This window comes from Sprattus sprattus, assembly GCF_963457725.1.
Source record: "Sprattus sprattus genome assembly, chromosome: 4".
In the NCBI taxonomy this organism is placed as follows: domain Eukaryota; kingdom Metazoa; phylum Chordata; class Actinopteri; order Clupeiformes; family Clupeidae; genus Sprattus; species Sprattus sprattus.
In genome coordinates this window covers 12,152,501-12,172,731 of record NC_137923.1, presented here as the reverse complement: position 1 = coordinate 12,172,731, position 20,231 = coordinate 12,152,501, and positions in this window count along the sequence as shown.

Here is a 20,231-nt window from a genome sequence, read left to right as displayed (position 1 = left end):
AACCAGCTCCAATTCTCCTCAATCTTGATGGCTCTTGGCTCTTTTGATTATCGAACTCAGATCTAGTACAAAGTATTACCAATTCTCTACATCATAGTTGTCGACCGCGAAAGGTACTGAATAAGGACAAAGAAAGCGTCAGGAGATGTGGTTTTCGCCGCCTGGCTCTCGTTCAGCTGCAAGCGCGCATTTAATTAGGTAAGGATGGCATACTTTTGCTAAAATATATGCAGCTGAGTGAAGTCAGAAGCGATTACGGCTATCCTGACGTAGTCCTCAGTTAAAGAATTCTAAATTAAAGAGTCTTAAGGTTGAGGAACATTGGAATACCTGGTAATAATATGTCTTATGTTTGTAGAACGTGTATGTTTGTATACTAATGTCTTGGTGAAGTTTGTAGAAGTGTATATTTGTATACCAATGTATTGGTGTGTACGTATTGTGTATATCGTGTCTAAAGTGAAAGTTTACGGATGAGAGTTCACCGTGCTTTCGGTTAAATGGTATGATGTTATGCGCTGATAGTGTTTAGAACTCCACTTCCCAGCATGCTTAGAGTTACGCATGCGCAGTAGGAGTACAAACGCTACAGGCATATACGGTAGTAAAAACGTTGGTATATTTCTTTAGAATAAAGGTTCGGTATGTGCAGATTGGAGAAGAGCTCTCTGCGAGAAAGAATGATTGCAGGTTGAAGATGAGCTCCTTACATTGTGAGAATGGTTGTGGGCCTGAGTTACGAGTGGATGGTAGCCTAGTAACAAGTCCGAGCGGACAACAAGATGCGTCAACTCAACTCTGCCACCTTGTGGACACAGGAGGGAATTACAATTGAAAGAATGCGTTTCAGACAGACCGACCGACCGACAGGCGGACGGACATACCCTCTTATAGAGATGCCGGACGCATCTAAAAACGGATAGGAGAGGATCTCTGTTGATTAACGTGATAATTAAAGAAAGGTGTTTAATGTACAAAGAAAGGTGATAGTTAAAGAAAGTTGATTGTGAGATCTCTGCGTTGAAAAAGTATGTTAAATTGTGAAAGTGTTAAATGTTAGGCCTATGTGTTGTTTAAGTCATTGGAATAAAACATAAAGATAAAAGAATATATGTTTTTTGTTTGTATCAGCGTCTATGTTTTCGGTGTTTACGGAATGAATGGAACTCTCTGTTTTTAGGTATAGCCTAATGAATAGATTTAGAGGACTAACCGTGTGTAATGTATAGATATATGGAACTCTCCGTATATTAAGATATGTACGGATTTGGAGGAATGTATCGCGTCTAGTGAAGGTTACGGATGAGAAAATTGCGGTGAGCGGCCATCACATTTTTTGTAAAGGTTACGGATGAAAGATTTCATTCCGGGTGGAGGCAAGAGGATCTTGCATTTGTTTTTTAATTACGGATGAGATGATTTCATGCCGTGTCACCGCAAGAGGATCTTGCATTTTTTAATTACGGATGAGAAGATTTCATGCCGTGTGACCGCAAGAGGATCTTGCATTTTTTAATTACGGATGAGATGATTTCAGGCCGTGTGATTATTGAGAGGATCTCAACATTGATAAGGCTTGGGTGTGCAGAGTGAAGGTAACAGGACTTCTCTGCGAGTGAGAAAGTGTGCAAATTAGGAGAGGAACTCCTTGCAAACGTATGACTGTGTGTGGGCCTGGGAAAGTGAATGTGCAGCCAGTGGAAATATATGCAGATTATATAAAGTGTAGCGCTATGAGTAATGCTCTCTTCGGTAAAGAGTGTGGTATTTATGTTATGTGTAGTTTCAAAGAATGACGATTCTGTGAAATATTGTAAGTTGAAGTATTAAGCATTTAAACTGAAAATAAGGTAAATACATTTAACACATAAGGTACAAAACACAAAGGTGCTGGGAGATAGTATTGACACATTTCCTTAAGCAACAGACATATAAACACCACACGCAGTTGTTCAGTTATGAATTGTCAATGAATCATAAATGAGAAATTGTCCTTGAAATGAGAAATTGTCATTGAATATTCCTTTAAAGGTAATTGCGTGACTAGTGGAGAAAGCAGATGAGAGACTGCATTGTGAGTATAGTGAATTCTAGAGAATTTGAGATTGTTGTTGTTATAAAGTTTAAAATATAAGTTTTAGAGGTGTTTTTAAGTTTTTGGAAGAAACATAAGCTAAAAAGAATTCATTAGGAAATTGAATTTAGAGTTTAAAATTGGAAGACTTGTATGATGATAAGTAGTAGGCTACATTATAGGTTATTGTGAGTATTTTTAAATTGGCAAAATATTAGGTGATCGTAAGAAATTTAAATTTGGGAAGCGAGATAACTAAATTGTTTGTTGAGAAAATTATATGTGGAAAAGACATTGTAATTAATGTTATTTGACAGAATTGTGAGTGGGGAAAAAGGTTAGGGCCATATCATCCTGCCATACGGGTTATTTTCTGTCATAGAGGGAGAGAGACAGAGGGACAGCGCGTAGGAGAAGCAGAGAAAGGAGGGGTTAGCCCCTCCCGTACGGCTCCTTGTCACACAGAGGAAGAGGAAAAATCCTTGAGTAAGCTTTAAGCAAAGAATTATTTTTCAAAGTACAGTAATATAGTTTAAAGTATACGGCTGTAATCAGAAAAGAGAGAGAGGAATAATTATAATACATAGAGCTGTGGTAAAAATTTGAATTCAAAGGATGGCGTCGGAAGAAATAAGCAAATTGTATTTGTTGGAAGCAAGTGAGAAACTAGGCATTAGCGCTGCATTTTGGTCTCTGGCTGATGACACAATAATAGCGGGGGAAGATTATAGTCATACTACAAAGGAAGATTTGACAAAATTGAGACAAAAGATCAGCGCACCACCAGATAAGATTAGAGATAAATTTGGAAAATGGACAGAATCTGGGTGTATCTGTAAGGTAGTTTATGTGCTACGCCTCTAGGTAGGCTGGCAGGCGTGTTTATATTTTGTTCGCGCTGAGGTGTTTGTACCTCGGGGTGACCCGTACAGTTTGAGGAGCTCTAATGTCAGAGATGCGTTGAATGAATCGGTGAGTGTGTGTGTTAGATGAAGGAGATAGATGCTGTGTGGAATACAATAAATCTTGCCACCATTGCGAAACCTCCTTTTCATCTCCTGTGTTAAATACTTTGAACGCCCAACCACCCGTTAACATAGATTACTAGAAAACATCGTAGAGTTTCAGTGGGCCGTTGACTAACTGGAGAGAGAGGGTTACATATAAGAATATGGGGTCATTAACAAATACTATGAGAAGTTTTGGGGTAAGATAGATGAAATAATTGTTCTCATTAATGGATTTGTGACGGAAACAATAAAACAGGATTGCTCAAAGGCAGACATGGAGCACTTGATAAAGAAAATTGTGAAAGAAGAGACATTGAGTTTTAATGCTTTAAGGCCAAGGAAAATAGGATAAGGAAAAAGTTATTTGACAAAATGATAAGGCAATTGAGAAGTTTGTGGAGAATGCAGGCTGGGGTGTGGGGATGTCTGAGTGTTGGAGACAGTCCAGAAAAGGGAACAAGATAAAAAGCATTATAACTTAAAGTAAACAGTAATTGATGGGGATCTGTAAATATAACTTTTGGATAACTTTAGTAGTGAGGTGGAAGAGGACAAATTTCCACAGCCAGATTTGTTAACACTAGTGCTCCCATTAAGGTTTAAACAGGAGTGAAAGAGACAGCACATAGTCCATTAGGGAAAGTGTTGAGATAATTCAAGAATAGAGTAAAAGCAGAGAAGGCAGTAATTAAGAATCAGAAATAGCAGGAAAATGCTTTATAACAGAGCTGAGTAGAAATACATTCTGAGGGGAGTGTAGATAGAAAGGAAAAAAAGAAAGGCCAACACATATAACCTATTGACTGTGGGGACATCAGGTTGTGGCTGGGCTGACCTCTACTACCCATGTGTGCAAGAAAGTGCTCCAATACAACTCGTCTGGAAAGAGAGATGGAAAGAAAACATCTTGCTTGGATCTATGCCTAAGATCTGAATGCAAAACTAACTGGACTATGTGAGAAGGACAAAGATAGCTCAGGCCCTTGCATCTGGCCTGAGACTTCAACTCATGTCTGCTTGGCGTCTCACAGCAATCCCCTCCCAAAGAGTTTCATGGCACATCACGCTCAGCCAATGAACAATCAAACTGGACACAGCCATCTTGACAGTGGCAGCAGCCCTCAGAGGAAAGAGGGAGAAGGGGGTGAAGGGAGGTGGCAGGTGAATAGGCCTCCGACATGACCACCCACACAGCAAGGACTTATCTCAAGTATATGCGCTATATGGTGGGACGAGGATATGCTCAGCCATGAATTGGTGAAACCAGGGGGTCTAGTTTCCCTGTACTGGGGTGTGTAGTATTACTAAAAGGCCTAGTGAATTCTACAATTCCAGTATCAATTAAAATGAGTGGGAAGGAAGTAAGGATGCCCATATTAATTTAAAATCATACTCATATTAATTTATTAGAGAAATATGTGTTTTGCCGTAGGAGAATTTAAATTGAGTGTGCCCTGGATGGACTTTCTTTGACTAATCAGACACCATGCCTCACAATGGTTCTCCAAGCACTTCTTACGCCGCAAATGTAATCAAACCAAGCTGATAGAGAACTTCACTGCAGGTAACATGATGGTCCTTCAGACTTTTGTTACACCTACAAAAACACAGGTTTAGAGTAAATGATCCTTATTGATAGTGAGTATATCCATTATATGTCATACAAAGATAGGGTTAATAAGGGGTTTAAAAGATAAGATGATTCTCAACACAAACACTTAAGATAGATTTAACTAGATATGCATTTAGAATTTGAAATTAGACATGGTAAACAGGAGAGAGATACGGAGAAAATAGAGACATGGAGAAAAGATGAGTAGAGAAATTAAGTTTCTCTTATCAGTATTCTTATTTATACAATGTGCGGGCGTCAGTGAAACTTAGAACTAGGCCATTATGGGTATGGAGTTATATGTCTTATGTAAATGACAAGGAGGTTTGAAGGAGTTTTGGAATGGTTGGCTTGAGATTAAGGGGGTGTCAGGTGAGAACACATATTCCAATAAGGAATCACAGTTTAGGGTATATATGGGGAGTTTTAATAATATGAGTGGGACTGTATGGATGTGTGTAATTCAAAGATTTGTGGGTATGTTTGTGCGTGTTTGTAAGAAAGGCTTGTGTGTTTGTGTGATGAAGATAGGTATGTGTGGTTTTTGTTCAGATATCGCACACTGGATAAGACATGCAGCAGTATTGAAGTTGCTGTTCTTCTGAGTGACAGGAAGGGGCGTGTCTGTGAGCCCGTGAGGAAAAATGAGAATCTTCCAAACAGTGAAGATGTGAGAGGGGAATTATGTTAGTTTTATGTTAACACATGAAGGTATATTTGAATATATGGGGGTTTAAGTGTCTCTTACAGGCTTGGCTGTAATATCTACACTAAGGGGTTTTTGTTGAGGAACAGAAATGGCATCAAGGGAAGGTATGCCACGGGTAATTGTACTTTCAGTGGGTGAGGGGCATGAGGTAGGAATGCCATGCCTGTGAAGTATTAGTTTACTAGTGATATATCCTGGTATTGAGTAGGGTTGATGTAGTATGCAGATTGTGAACATCAATGTAAGCCGTTTGGTTATTAGCCTATTATGTTACTAAGGGGGGTTAGCCATTATATATGTGATAAGCCGTGTGGGCTTTGGTTGTTTGCCACATAGGATTCAATTATTACTTTGCAGTAAACTTAGTACTAGAAAATATACTGAGAAATATGTGATGAAGCTTGATGGAATAAGACCATTGGATAAAAAAGGGGATTAACTGCGGGCATGATAAAATATGAATGTACTATGATGGCCACATGGTAACTTCATACATGTTATTAGCCCTGTTGTTTTGTACGCACTTTGATTTTAAGTGCGTAAAGGGGGGTATATGAGAATAATTTTGAATTTGGGGTTATGGTCACCCTAATTATGGGAAAGTTTGGGATTGCAATTTGTATAATGCTATGTTTGTAGCATCTCTAATCAGAGAAAAGGAGTGCGGATAAAACTTTTGCATAATACTTTACACTAAAAGGTGTGATCGTATAGGTAGTTACGTACTACATAGATATGAAAAGGTATTGGAGATATGGAGTGATTTATATGATTGATTGAGGAATGTCTAAGGACAGGACCAAAATTAAGAGAGGGTAAGTATACTTCTTAAATATGTGATATTATTTTGTTGTTAGCATTACAGCAATGCTTTTAGTATAACAATAGGAATGTATGGGAAGCATGGAATACAAGTACTGCAAATCATCGATCATATTACACTTTTAGAGCATGTCTAGAGGGCATGTGGAAATTATGTGTACCTGTCATTTCTAATTTTTGGAGATTATATACACACAGGTGGACGCATATGGACTGATCCAGTCAGGAGATTGGGTATAGGTGAAGCTTTTAAACAAAAAGAGCTTCCAGCCTATGGTGATATCAAGGTTCTAGTGTCTAATATTGTACTAACTTTTTGTACAATTTCAGGACCACAAGGTGATGGGACTACTACAATTTATTGTATCAGGGTTAGAATGGGAAGCATTCTGTTGCAGCAGCTCGACCTGGACGAGAGGCTGTGAAGGTCATGGAAATGCTGCAGTGAATGAATGTTTCTTGTCATTACAGGAAAGAACTGTTGGATGATATACATGGGAAATCATTCACATATAAATAGGACATTTCATGTTGAAAAGGGTGTTGCATACACATTACGAGACCATTGTAAATTAGATGTACACAATTGGCCAGAAACTGATTTAGCGGAAATCCGTGAGTACACTGTAGAAGATTATTTCAATTACGAATGTTTTGACATGACTAATAAAGAGCATGTGGGTATTTTTGAAGGAAATTGTAATAGAACTTGGACACTGGTTACCAGTGGTCCTTTTAACACTTCAAATAAGAAATCCATGTTATACAGGCAAGCATGGGAGCTACGAGGACTTGTTCCTATCAGATGTAAATCAGGCATGACTAACGGTACTGATATGGATAGATTCCTAGACGGTCAAAGAACATTTATGTATGCATATCATTTCCCCCATTCTCCACAGGATGCTCCATTAGCTGATATATGGTGGGCGTGTGGAAAAGAATATGGATTAAGAAACACGCTACCTCATGATTGGACAGGGAAATGTGCTAGAGTAGCCATAATGCAACAAATAAAAGTTATTAATGTGGACAACAACACAGAGGGGGGACCTGGTTTGCTTCAGTACTTGGTATCATTGCACTAATCGTATTGGTGTTCAGTCTAATTGTATGTTGTGTTATTCCTTGTTGCAGGTCACTTGCAGTCAGAGCAATAGCTTCTCAATTTACCCAGATGACAGTGTTGGTTGATAAAAGTGAAAGCCGAGTGGGGTTAACAATGTCTTATGGTAACGATGAAGCGCTTGAAATGTTACAGGTTATGAGCAACTAAGACATTATGGGTCAGGGAGGCAGTCCTGACTCCAACGGTGGCATATGGGAACTAGGTGACTAGACCATATTAGCCCTGGAAAAAAAGAAACAAACAAAGTAGCAGGCCAAAATCAAGTGCTAGTCTGCCCTCGCCAGGCAGAGCGATAAGTGGTTTACCACTATCGCAACCTCTGATTCTACGGCAGACTCAAAGGAAGTTGAAGAATCACAACACCAGCAGTCATGTGTTATGTATTAAAAGTATAATGCAGTAGTTGATTTACTTATGAGTATAATGTCATAACTCAGGGAAAATGTAATAACCTATGATGTGAACAAAGGGGCGTATTATTATTCTTTAAAGGATTTTCCATCACATACAGAAAGGCCTCTCAGGGAACTACACCTCCTAGAGAAGAATGTAAGCGTAATGGTAAAGTGTAATGGGTAAAAAGAAATTGAGTATCCATAGTGAAGTTAACGTCTATAGTAAAAATTGTGTGTGTAATAGTTTAGATAAACAGAGAGTGCCTTAGTAAAATAGACAAATGTGCTTGTAGCTTTTTAGACGAAGCTATATTTCCATACTTGTGTATTTTTTATTTTTCATATGACAGGCCATATGGGAATGTTCCATGGTCTGTGTGTGTGTAAAACTCTCCTAGGCGTACCCTAGGGAGGCATTATTGCTCTGTGATGTAAACTACTGGAAGTTGGTGACATAGCTGTATTGGATGTTTGGAGTAAGGTGATGTTTAGCATAAGGTTAGTTGTAGGCTTTACTGTATAAGTAAAACTGTGCTTGTTTGCTGTATAGTATAGTGATAAATGTTTGGGTTATAACATGTGCTAGGATAAGGTGTGGATTAATCCACAAAGGGGCGAATGTAGGCCTGAAATTATCAAGTTTAAGTGAACCCAAGCAGCTCCTCTTTCTTTATTAATAAGTGTGGCTCTTGGGTGCTCCAGTATACCTTAAATGGTAAAGCAGAGGTCAGAGTTCACTGTATTTTAGGCCTAACTGCTAGACAGAGAGGTTTTTACTTACTTTAGCATAAGAGAACACTCAGCGGGACGCCACCTGTGACTTCCCCTAGACAAATCGTCTCCACCTATTTTGAACAAGCTCTCTCTTATTTGGAGGTAACTTGGGGAAATGTCATATGAGAAGTAGGCAAAGTTACATACTATTCTGGGATTTCTGATGGGTATAAGAACAGTGTGTATTCTGTGGCTAGTTAGATCTTGGATTCCGGAGTCCTGTCTCCACGTCTTCGGCGTGTGTATGTTATTAAACCAGCTCCAATTCTCCTCAATCTTGATGGCTCTTGGCTCTTTTGATTATCGAACTCAGATCTAGTACAAAGTATTACCAATTCTCTACATCAGTTGCAAAGGGCAAAAGGCTCCTCATTGCTTTTGATGCCAATTGTGGAAAGTCTTTCTGGCAAGAGATCCAGAACTGTGTGAGTGGTTTCGTTTTGTACATGTTTCTGAACGTACTGTCAGTGGAGAGTTCGATGAGCTGATCCTCCTCTGTCACTGTCAGGCTTCTGCTGTCTGCTGCGTTGTCTCCGAATGCAAACTGTATCCATGCCATATCCCTGCGCCAGGAGTCCGCCTCAGAAAAGTAGTACCCAAATTGTCCTTCGAGCGCCTCCAAGTGCGCAAGTATTGTGCGTGTTACGGGAGGCGAGAGCACAGCAGAATCCCCCAGCAGCTCATCCACTGATGGAAACATGGCAAATATTCCCTCCCCGACGCGCTCCCTCCATCTTCTGATTTCTTTGATAAAGCCTTCCATTCTGTCATACAGCTGATTGGCATGTGTATTGCGTCCTTGCATGGAACTGTTAAGTTTGTTCAACTCAGCGAAAATGTCAGCAAGATAAGAAAGTTTGGTGACCCAGACATTGTCACTGAAAAGTGCAGCCAGCTCTGTGTGCTTTTGGAGAAGTAAAAACTCCTGAATAGATTTGCGCAATTCGAACACACGCGACAACACTGTTCCACGTGAAAGCCAACGAACCTCAGAATGGTACAGTAGCCCAGTGTGTTCTTCTCCCTCAGCAGCACAGATGTTAGAGAAGAAACGCGTTTGCAAAGCACCGTTGGTGCACAGAGCAATGCATTTTGACCATGGAATGTTGTTTTCCCTGAAAAACACATCGATCACTTTGAATATTTCTGAACTAGTAGTGCGTTCAGGAAGGCACTTACAAAACAAAAACTCCTCCTGCATTTCATCCTGATCCACAAAGCGCACAAACGCCAGAAGCTGGGCGCCCTTGCAACATCCGTCGACTCATCTAACTGTAAAGCAAATGCATCTGCCAACATCAGCTTCCCAATCAGTTGCTCCCTCACATCAGAGGCCATCTCGTCAATACGGCGAGCAATGGTTGTGTCCGACATCGGAATACATTTTAGTTTGTTAACGTCAATTTCTTTACCATACATTGTTTGACATATGTCAGTGATTGTAGGTAATACAACATCCTCTGCAAGAGTATATGGCTGTTTTTTATGGGCAATCCTAAGAGCAGCTTGATATGAGCACTTCAAAGATAGCTCACCAACTTTTGCCGACTTTCTGATCAGTGTCTGCTGACCTTGGAGGGATTTATTACTGGCTTTGAAATATTCAACCGGTTTATCTTTCAAGTGACCGTGGTTGGCCTCCAAGTGACGCTGCAGCTTAGATGGCTTCATGGACTCATTTGACAATACAGCTGAGCAAATTACACACATTGGCAATTCGATGCCATCTGTCTCCTTGTAGCTAAATCCGAACTTTAGGTAATTTTCAGAACATTTTCGAGTCTTCTCTCGTTTGCGCTTACTGTTTGTTGCTACATCAGCAGCAGGTGCAGCCCCTTCACCTGTTTCTAGGGTGGATGGTATCTCTCTCTCGCTTGAGTTTTTTGGACGAGTTACATAACGATCCATGTTTTTCATACGCTTGGTTTTAGATATTTGTTCTATTTGTATTGTTTCTACAAAGGTAATGCTTTTTTCAATAACTCCTGACTGACACGATCCAGTGGATGACGGAGGAGGAGTCTGGAGTCTTCGCGCTATTTAGACTTGAGCATAAATGCGATCTGATTGGCTAGTGCCTGTGCCGTCGTTTTTGCATGAAAGGTGGTGTGAGTGAATCGGTGCCCAGCTTGAGAGAGCTCCTGTGGGTAGCTGAATGTGTGCATTGGACTGAAAATTAACCTGTTCGCTACAATATGTTGGATTTATGTTAATGTGAATTTCAAAGGAATAAATACAATTCTGATTCGGATTTAAAAAAAAAAAAAAAAATGTAAGAAATATAAAAAAAAATTGTCTTATCAACCAAAGATTTTGCGTCCCCCGGCAAGACCTCCGCGGACCCCCTGTTGAAGACCTCTGATTTAGAGCATTTATTTGCAGAAAAATGACAATTGGTCAAAATAGCAGTTTGTTTTTATCCCACCAAATTTTGAGTTAAAACATTAGTATTGCATTGTTTAAAAATGAATATTAACTTGTTTTCTTTGCATTATTCGAGATCTGAGAACACTGCTATTTTGCTTTTGCTATTTTGACCAATTGTCATTTTTGCAGTTGCCCGAGCAACCTTTGCCCACTCCTGTGCACGTCCCTGCTGTTTTGTATTTCATTCTGTCGTCACAAATGCTTCTATTTGTGAAGACCAGCGCTGTATAAGTAAGTGTTTTTTCAAGCCACTGATTGCTGCAGAGAGAAGCGCCTTGGTAGGGACTTGCGGTGTTGTTTTGACACACACACACACACACACACACTCACACACTCGCAGTGTTGTTTTGTCTCTCACACACACACACACAATTGCTGTGTTGTTTTGGCAATATAAATCTGCAGTACCACTCCAGTTGTCTGTAAGTAATTTTGACCACACACACACACACACACACACACACCACATGAACCACACACACACACACACACACACACACACACACACCGACACGAAGTAGACGAACTCCCGCGTGTGGAAGCTGTACGTGTAAGATATAAGATAATAAGATAAATTGACATTTTTCTGCAAATAAATGCTCTAAATGACAATATTTTTATTTTAAATTTGGTAGAAATGTTGTCAGTAGTTTATAGAACAAAAGAACCAAACAATTAAATTTACTTTAACACATTCCACTAAATAGTAAAACCAGAGAAACTGATCATTTTTAAGTGGTCTCTAATTTTTTCCGCAGCTTTATTATCTGAGCTTTCTTTATTATAGAGAAATGTGAAAATAATCAAGTATGTATGTGTGTTACGTCATATGCTTTTGTGAGCTGAAACATGATGTGTATGTCTTTGATTCTTAAGTGCTGACGTTTCTCACTCTGTATGTGTGCTTAAAAGCGTACCTTCTGTGTGTGCGTAAGCAACGGCTGAGAAGAAGATTTCCTCTTTTTCTGCCTTGCGGATACATTACGTTGCAAAAAGCATAGCAAGATGACCCCAGACCAGGGAAACCCACCATCTCTGCTGTCTTAACGCTTTAGCGTCAGAAAAATCTAACTTCAACCTATATAAAACTGGTTTGATGTGTTTACCTTTGCTTCTCTCTTGTCTGCTGCAGTCTGGGAGTGGGCCCGTGCTGCTCTCTTGTCTGCCAAGACATTAGAGCCAGATATGCAAATTGAATAAAAAGATACTTATAAACCACTCTGGAGTTCGAGATAAACTTGAGTGTGAATTTTCACCTAACAATTTAGTTTTACTTTCTTGTTTACTATTCTCTCCCTGAGTTTGATTTGGCAAGCTTGTGGCAACTGGCATGGATGAGCGCCATTGCGACTTGGCCCCTAAATAAAATCTTATATGCTATACATTGAGGACAATACAAGCTCCGTTATTCGTTTATTTACATTTAGTCATTTAGCAGACGCTAAACGCTATTTATTTGTTAAATTTAGAGTTCCTTAAAATATAAAGGGAAGATTGCTATCACTGTCTGTGGTATTGCTCAGGCATGCATCAGAATCATTTAGAATCTGAAAACAGGAAATGAAGGCTAAAGATGATTCATGCTGAAACACAAACAAAGGCTAGGCATCAAGGAAGTAATACACAGATCTGGAAGAGTGATGGACAAGCCCATCCTGATTCTGGTCATGGTGATCTAGGTTGAGTCTCCACATTTAATGCTGCTTCTCAGTGTCCAAGTCAAGATTCTGGAATTGGTGGTCCAGGTTTAGTCTCCACATCTGATGCTGCTATTCAGTGTCTACGTCCTGATTCTGTTCTTGCTAGTGTGGGTCTAGGTCCTGTTTCTGATCTTAATGGTCTACATTTAGGTCCGTGTCTGGTTTCGGTGATCAGAGTCAGGACTGTCTCTGTGGTTTTAGTGCTTGTGGTCTAAGTTCTCTTTTTGACACTGGTGGTCTAGGTTTTGGTCCTCTCTCTGGGTCTGGTCTGGGTCATTCACTTCTATGAATGCCTTGCATCCTGGATTTGCAACAAGAAAAGAAGACCAGCCGTGCCATACACTGTAAAATCTAATAAATTGACTTTACTTAAAAAAAATATGCAAACTTGCTGCCTTACAAAAAGTCATTTATGTTAACCAGGCATGAAAACGGGTCAGGGGTGAAAAAGGTGAGGAGGATATTACCCCTCTAGGGGGGTCCGGGGGCGTGCTCCCCCGTAAGTGAAATTTTAATATTCCATATTTTAAAGCGTCAATCTGATGCAGTTTGCGATGCTTTTTTTCCAACCTGGGGAGAGCTGGAGAGAGCTGGAGAAACTTAGCTTCAGCCATGAGTCAAAAATTATTTTGGCCTCCTTACTTAGTATTATGAAGCCATTTCATGCCAGCCTGTCACTGGGTCTATCATTTACAGTATATGAGGCACAATGTGGTAAGGGCACCACAAAAGGCTTAATGCATAGCCCCCACGAGAGATGCCGTAACTTAACTTGTCTACTCTTCCATCCATGATTGACAGCCAATACAATGTTATGTAATTCAGATTTCAATACATTTTATTGGCAAGGCCCTTCGCATTAATATTTCCATGCACTCGCATCCTCCAGTTATTCAACATAATAAATCAGCGGCGAAAAAAACTATACAATCATATATTCTTTAGAAGTACTAAATGATGCAAAATGTAAGGATCTCTTTTCATTTATGGAATTCTTGTCAAGAAAATATGATTCTATTGTTTTTTTCGCCGCTGATTTATTATGTTGAATAACTGGATATATATATATATATATATATTTAAATATATGTTAAGCTCCTATTAAAGTATCCATCTATCTACTTCCAGTGGCACTTGCTCTTTGCTGCTTTGCCTCATAACTGGGCGACTTGGCCTTTTTGAGCTCACCTTTCTTGTCACCAAAGTGCTTATCATGTCAGTGCTCAGGGTTGCTCTGTATTGGGTCTTGTTTATGGTAACGAGACTGAAAATCGTCATCTGACGTCATGATTTGTTTTATACCTGCAAGGCTTGTAGGTTGACTGGCTGCAATAGTAGGAATTATTTGCTACGTTAACAGTCTGTAGTCAAACACATTTGCAATGGTCACTTTGCCCCAACAGAGCGATTCAAAGTTAGAACAGGGAGTCTCCGTGGCGTTTGAGTTAATGTAGTTATTCACACTGTAGCCGTCTCGTAACCAGGCTAATCACATCATATGTTTGTTAACTTTTTTATACAAATGTATCTGAAGGTTATACCCCTTGAAATGAATCATCTCGTTAAGTTACCGAACACGTGTTTTAACGTTGTATATGCTTACATTACGGTCCAGGGTACCCCCAGGATTTTTCATCTCAAATTTAAGACTTTTTAAGACCTTTTCAAGACCACTTCAGATGAAATTTAAGACCAACATCGCACCTTTCCTGATATGCATATGAATAAAATCAAAAAATGTCATCATAAGACAGAACCATTTAAAACAATAACTGTGAGGGGTGGACGTGTGAGTGTGTGTTTGTGTACATGTGTGTGTGTGTGTGTGTGTGTGTGTGTGCATGTGTGTCTGGATACGTTTGTGGGTGAACCTGTGTGTGGTTGTAATACAACAGATCCTACAGCCTTTGGAGCTCTGCGCTTTTGGCAGCAATCTGTTCATCCAGTATGATGAGTTCAGCCAACTTATTATAGCGGGAGCTTTTCCATAAAAGTTGCTGTGTTTTTGAGGTGTTTGTTGCAATTAAATTGCGGGAGCAAGTGGAAGTTGTGATAGAGTTGCGAATTTCCCTCTTTGTAATTATAATTGAGTTATTTGTTAAAAATAAGTTATTAATAAACAAACATTCATTAAATAACAAAACCATTGAGAAATGGTCCTCTAAATTACCTCACCAACATGCCAAATAAAAGATTACCAGGACTACAAAAATGTAGCAAAATAGGCTGTTAAAAGTATATTACTTGTATTGTTGTTGAAACAAACACTGTTTAGTATTGGACTTTTACTTTGACATCATTCAAATGTTCCTCTCCTGGAAATGGAAATGGCAACAGCTGTTATCAAGAAACATAGTAATGCGATGTAATGCTAAACACGTAGTGAGAACAGTACATAGGTAACAACGAAGTGCACCTGTTGGTATTACAAAAGGATCACCAGTAAGACTGAATAAAGTGTTATGAATATCTCAGCCTTCACATATAATGGGAAAAAAACTGCTTGTGTCTCTGTGATCTGACGTCCTGTCCTGCACGCCTTTCTGCCGTTATCAATCGGTTTTGCTATCCTTGTTAATTTATTTTATCTGTATAGGGGTTTATGTTGTTCAATCTCATATATCAATTTAAAGTTGTCCAATTTCAACTAACCCATTCTTCAACACTATGCTACCTTATCTTCAAACAGAAAGTAAAGTTAAAATCTCAATTGCAACAGCTTTCGAGGGTTTGGGAAATAATCGCTGCTGATTTGCTTACATCTTATTTACATGTTTGGTGGAGTCAATCCAGAATTAGTGTTGATGAAATTATAATCAAGTCACCCAAACTGCCGTGAAAAAAACGGGAGTCGCTGAAACTGTTGTTGCATCCCTGTACAACAGTGTGTTCTTTAATGTTAGACGTTTCAATTTATTTAATCACCCAAAAGCCCCGCTCCACTGTTGCCTGTGATAGCAGAAGCTTATTAACTAGCATTACCCTGTCCCTGACAGGGCAGTGTCCTAGATAACTGTCTAGCTAGCTAGCGGAGCTAGTGAATAGCTAACGTTAGCTAGTTTTATCCTTTATATCGTGTCAGCATCTCAGCCAGTTTAGAGTCATATACAGGTTGCCTGGTATTTTGGATGCGACGTTTGGGTGTACTAAGATTCGTTGTCACAACGAACAATAAACAAATGTGGACTTGATGAACGAAATTTAAGACCTGTTGACGAAATTTAAGACCTGTTGACAGAATATAATACCTTTTCAAGGCCTTAAATTATGAATACTAAATTTAAGACTTTTTCAAGTTTTTAAGACCTCGCGGGTACCCTGCGGTCACACACAAAAAATGCGTCCAGCAGGGATTCCAAAATTGTCCGGGATTTTGCCAATTAGTTACGTCTTTACACGTTTGGAAACTGTATCTTACGTTCCACCTTCTTGCGCGAGCTCTGACTGTAGACAGAATTTTCATTGGTCAAACTTTCCCAGTGTTGACAGATATTATCCTCCTAATACGATCATTTATTGCCAAAGAAGTCACGATTCGATTCGTATCACGATTCACATGCTACGATGCGATTCTATCACGATGCATCGCGATACTTGAATTATTGCGATGCATTGCGATGCATTGCGAATTTTCACTGAACACTGTTAGAAAAAAATGAAGCCATTACCAGTGGCTGACTGGCTGTGTATGATCTGGATAGTGTGTTCAATTGATAACTCAAAGCAACTCAGTTCATACATAGCTGTATTTATTTAAACGACTTTTGGAGGTTACTTAACACAAATATTATTATTACTGGATACACTGCATGTTTTGTTTATGAATGACTTGTCGCAGTATCGCGCGGCCGGAAATGCTTGATTTTCGCCAACCATTCATGCAATTAAAAAAATATATATATATATATATTTTTTTTTTTTAATTAATAATCGATACTTGGCGTCAACAATCGATGCAGTAGATCGTGAAAATTAGAATCGCCATGCATCGTCATGACGATTATTTGGCACACCCCTACTGGCAATGCGATTAAACTCAGCAAAAACCTGAAAAATGAAGAGGGGGAGGAGGGAGAGCGATAGCAACATTAAGCTGACCCATCATTCAATCAATACTGTAGCAAATTAAAGAGCTTAACATATGAAACTATGGTGAATAAAACATTACAACTTATATTATCAAACAAATAACATACTGCTATTGAAGAGCTATTTTGTTCATGAGGATGATGTATTTTGTCCACCAAATGTAAGATTTCTGGCCTCACAGTTTTTATATGTTCTGACTGACATTTGATTTTCTGGAAATTTTATGGAGGAAGGCAGGCCAAAATGAACAAGTAGTTTACCTGTCTCTCAGTGAAAAGTGCTGGCCATCGTTCAAGCATGCTCTGCACAGCAGGCTCCTGTGTCACTATTTCCCTTCTGCGCAGTGGGAATGTTTGGTCCATCATTTGTGAGACTAGAGTGGCATCAGTTTTTTTCCCCTTCATTTCCTCTATGATAATCTTCCTGGCATTTTCAAGGCTTCTTTCATCATGTCCGTCAGGTAAATTAGGCAAATAATTGGCTTCACCTCTTTTAGGCCGCTTGACATTCTTGCTTGATGGTTCTCCTTCTGGGTTGCGTTTACCTCGTTTACCCCCATTGATCATTACATCATCACATCCTACTTTTCGAAGCTTGGTACGTAAGTTAGCCATCTTGAATTTTAGGCTGTTCTTCCAGCCATACCATCCTGGCCCGGGACCAGGTTCAGTGAGGCTGGGGTGCGTGCCAATCAGTGATTTTGCAACACTGGTTTAATCATGATCCATCTGTAGTGACATTAATGTATGTGTCAGTTACTCCAACCCATGAAACAAATACAAATATTGAATGATTCATTGTTCAGTGTAAGAGGCATTAGGTGAATACCTGCTGAGACTGGGGTGGACAGTTGACCATCTGCTTCAGCCTGAATGGAGGACAGTGAAAAAGAACACACAATTCACAAAATGTACACATAAATGACCTTCAACACACCAGGTTGTTAAAACATTGAGTGTAAGCCCTGCACTTGTAAACTGTATTCCTATATTGAGTTTTTAGTTGCAAGCCAGTCAGACACACGTTTCTTTAAAAATAGATAATAGATCGAATATACACATGCCAAGTTCAAACTACACGATTTTCAGTCTCAGACTGGTCTTGGGAGCATTAACATAATCTTAGGATTTTGGGAAGAATCGGTCTGGTCTTTTCCAGGCTAGCTGCTCTCGATACTGCGCGAAAAAAAAGTTCCCCCAGTTCTATGGATGAACACGGCAGGTCGGCGATCAGTTGTTCCGATTGGAGTCGCTATGTGTTAACACTTAAACGATTGTTAGTGGCTCCCACGACTGTTGTGTAGTGTGAACCTGGCATAAATGATATCGCCAGGTTGCACATCCCCGCTTCACTTCGTTCCCCATTTTTCCGAGCGCTCATTGAAAAAACATTTCAAACGTCTCTGAAGCGTCGCGTTTCTAACGTTCACCTGCCCCTCAGTATGACTGTAAAAACATGGTGCAAGCTAGCTTGTGACTGTCTAGCTAGCTAGGATGCAACAAACCTCTCCCGTCGCCCTAAAAAGTTACGAGCCCTGTCTCTCAACATAATGACTATGAATTAAAAACTCCAAATTCGCCCAAACGGAGTAGTCTACCATATAATGTAATTAAACTTTGTTTACAAAAGTGTTCAAAAAAAGTTAGGCTACTGTCATGGTGAAATAGCATGCTTGCTAGAGGTGATAGCATATGATTTTATTGACACACAGTACACAGTACAAGTTACACTACAACAACAGAACTCCACGGTTAACAAAAGAGTAAAATATGTACTTACCAAATCAGTGTGCTTAACACGAGTAATCCAACCACACCAACGAAAATTAAAAAATGTGTGCTCTGAGAGTTTGCTGGTTGACCATCCATGAAAACGACATATGCGGGCACATTCTAGTGATGTGTCGTTCGTGAACGATTCGTTCATTTTGAACGAATCCTTACAACGACTCGAGAGTAACGAGTCCTCTCAAAAAAAGATTCGTTCTTTTTCTCGTTCATGACCGCGCATCGGGACAACTGGGACTGTTGCATTGGCTAAGCCAAGGAAACAGAAATGATTTGTTGAATGCAGGTCACGTAAAAATGATCCAAAGACCCGTATCCAAGAGACCCAGTCGGAAAAAGAACGAATCATTTCTGTTTCCTCTAGCTGACTGTACTGAGCCTATGCAGGTCACGTGGAAAAGGATCCAACGATCCATATCCGGCAGATGAACGAATCATAGATCCAAAGACACGGTTGTCAAAAGAACGAATCATTGAACGAAACAGACACGTTTGGCAAAAGAACGAAACATTGAACGATCCGGCAAAAGAACGAATCATTGAACGATCCGGCAAAAGAACGAATCATTGAACGAAATACCCATATCCGGCAGATGAACGAATCATAGATCCAAAGACACGGTTGGCGAAAGAACGAATCATTGAACGAAAGACTGATATCCGGCAAAAGAACGAATCATTGAACGATATCCGGCAGATGAACGAAACGTTGATCCAAAGACGGTCGGGAGGTGAACGATTAGGTCATCTGCCGGATACAAGTATTTGGATCATTTTTCACGTGATCTGCATAGGCTCAGCATGGGAAGCTAGAGAAAACCGAAATGTTTCGTTCATTTTGACTGGGCTCTGGATATTTTTTAACGTAACCTGCATAGGCTCAGAAGAGGAAACAGAAAGGACTTATTAACCTAGTTCACTTCCGAGTGTCTATGGTTAGTAAGACGTGAATGATATTCGTTCACAAGAAATAATTACAGGTTTAGTTATTTTAACTTTTTAAAACTTTACTTACAGTTCAGTGCAGCGTAATTGTTTGCCGTGATCATTAAATGCTTATGTGATAATAAATGACCATTATCCAAACTTTCATATAATATTATTTGAATGCAGGAATTAGTATCTGCTGGTTTACATGTAGTAACCTCCATGAAAATATGATACGTATTTGTAGTGGACGTATTTACGCCAGTGAATTGGCTATAAAATTTAAAAAATGTTGAGTAGCACCCCCCCCCCCCCCCCCCCCCGTTAAAATGAACGAGTGACTCGAAAAAAGATTCGTTCATTTTACTGAACGAGATTCAAAGATTCGAGTCGGTAAAATGATCCGAACTTCCCATCACTAGCACATTCCGGATTCACGCGCGAAGTAGATTAGGCAGATCTGCGCATGCTTGAGAGAACGCCCAAAGGACACTGGGTACAATACATTACTTTTTCTAATTTGACTTAACTAGGATACATCAAGTTAAGCATGTTTCCCAACCCAAAATTACTACTTACTTATTTAAAAGTAGTGTTCGTAACAGGTTGATGTAAACTGAGTTTGGTTCACTTATCATATTTAATTAATTTGAATGTTAACATTTACAGTGTATAACACCCACTTGCTCTTGGTTTGCATCAGTCTTTCTCCTATCAACAAGCCATGCAGGGTCATTATGTTTAGCAGAAAGCAAATATTATCTGGAGTCTACTAT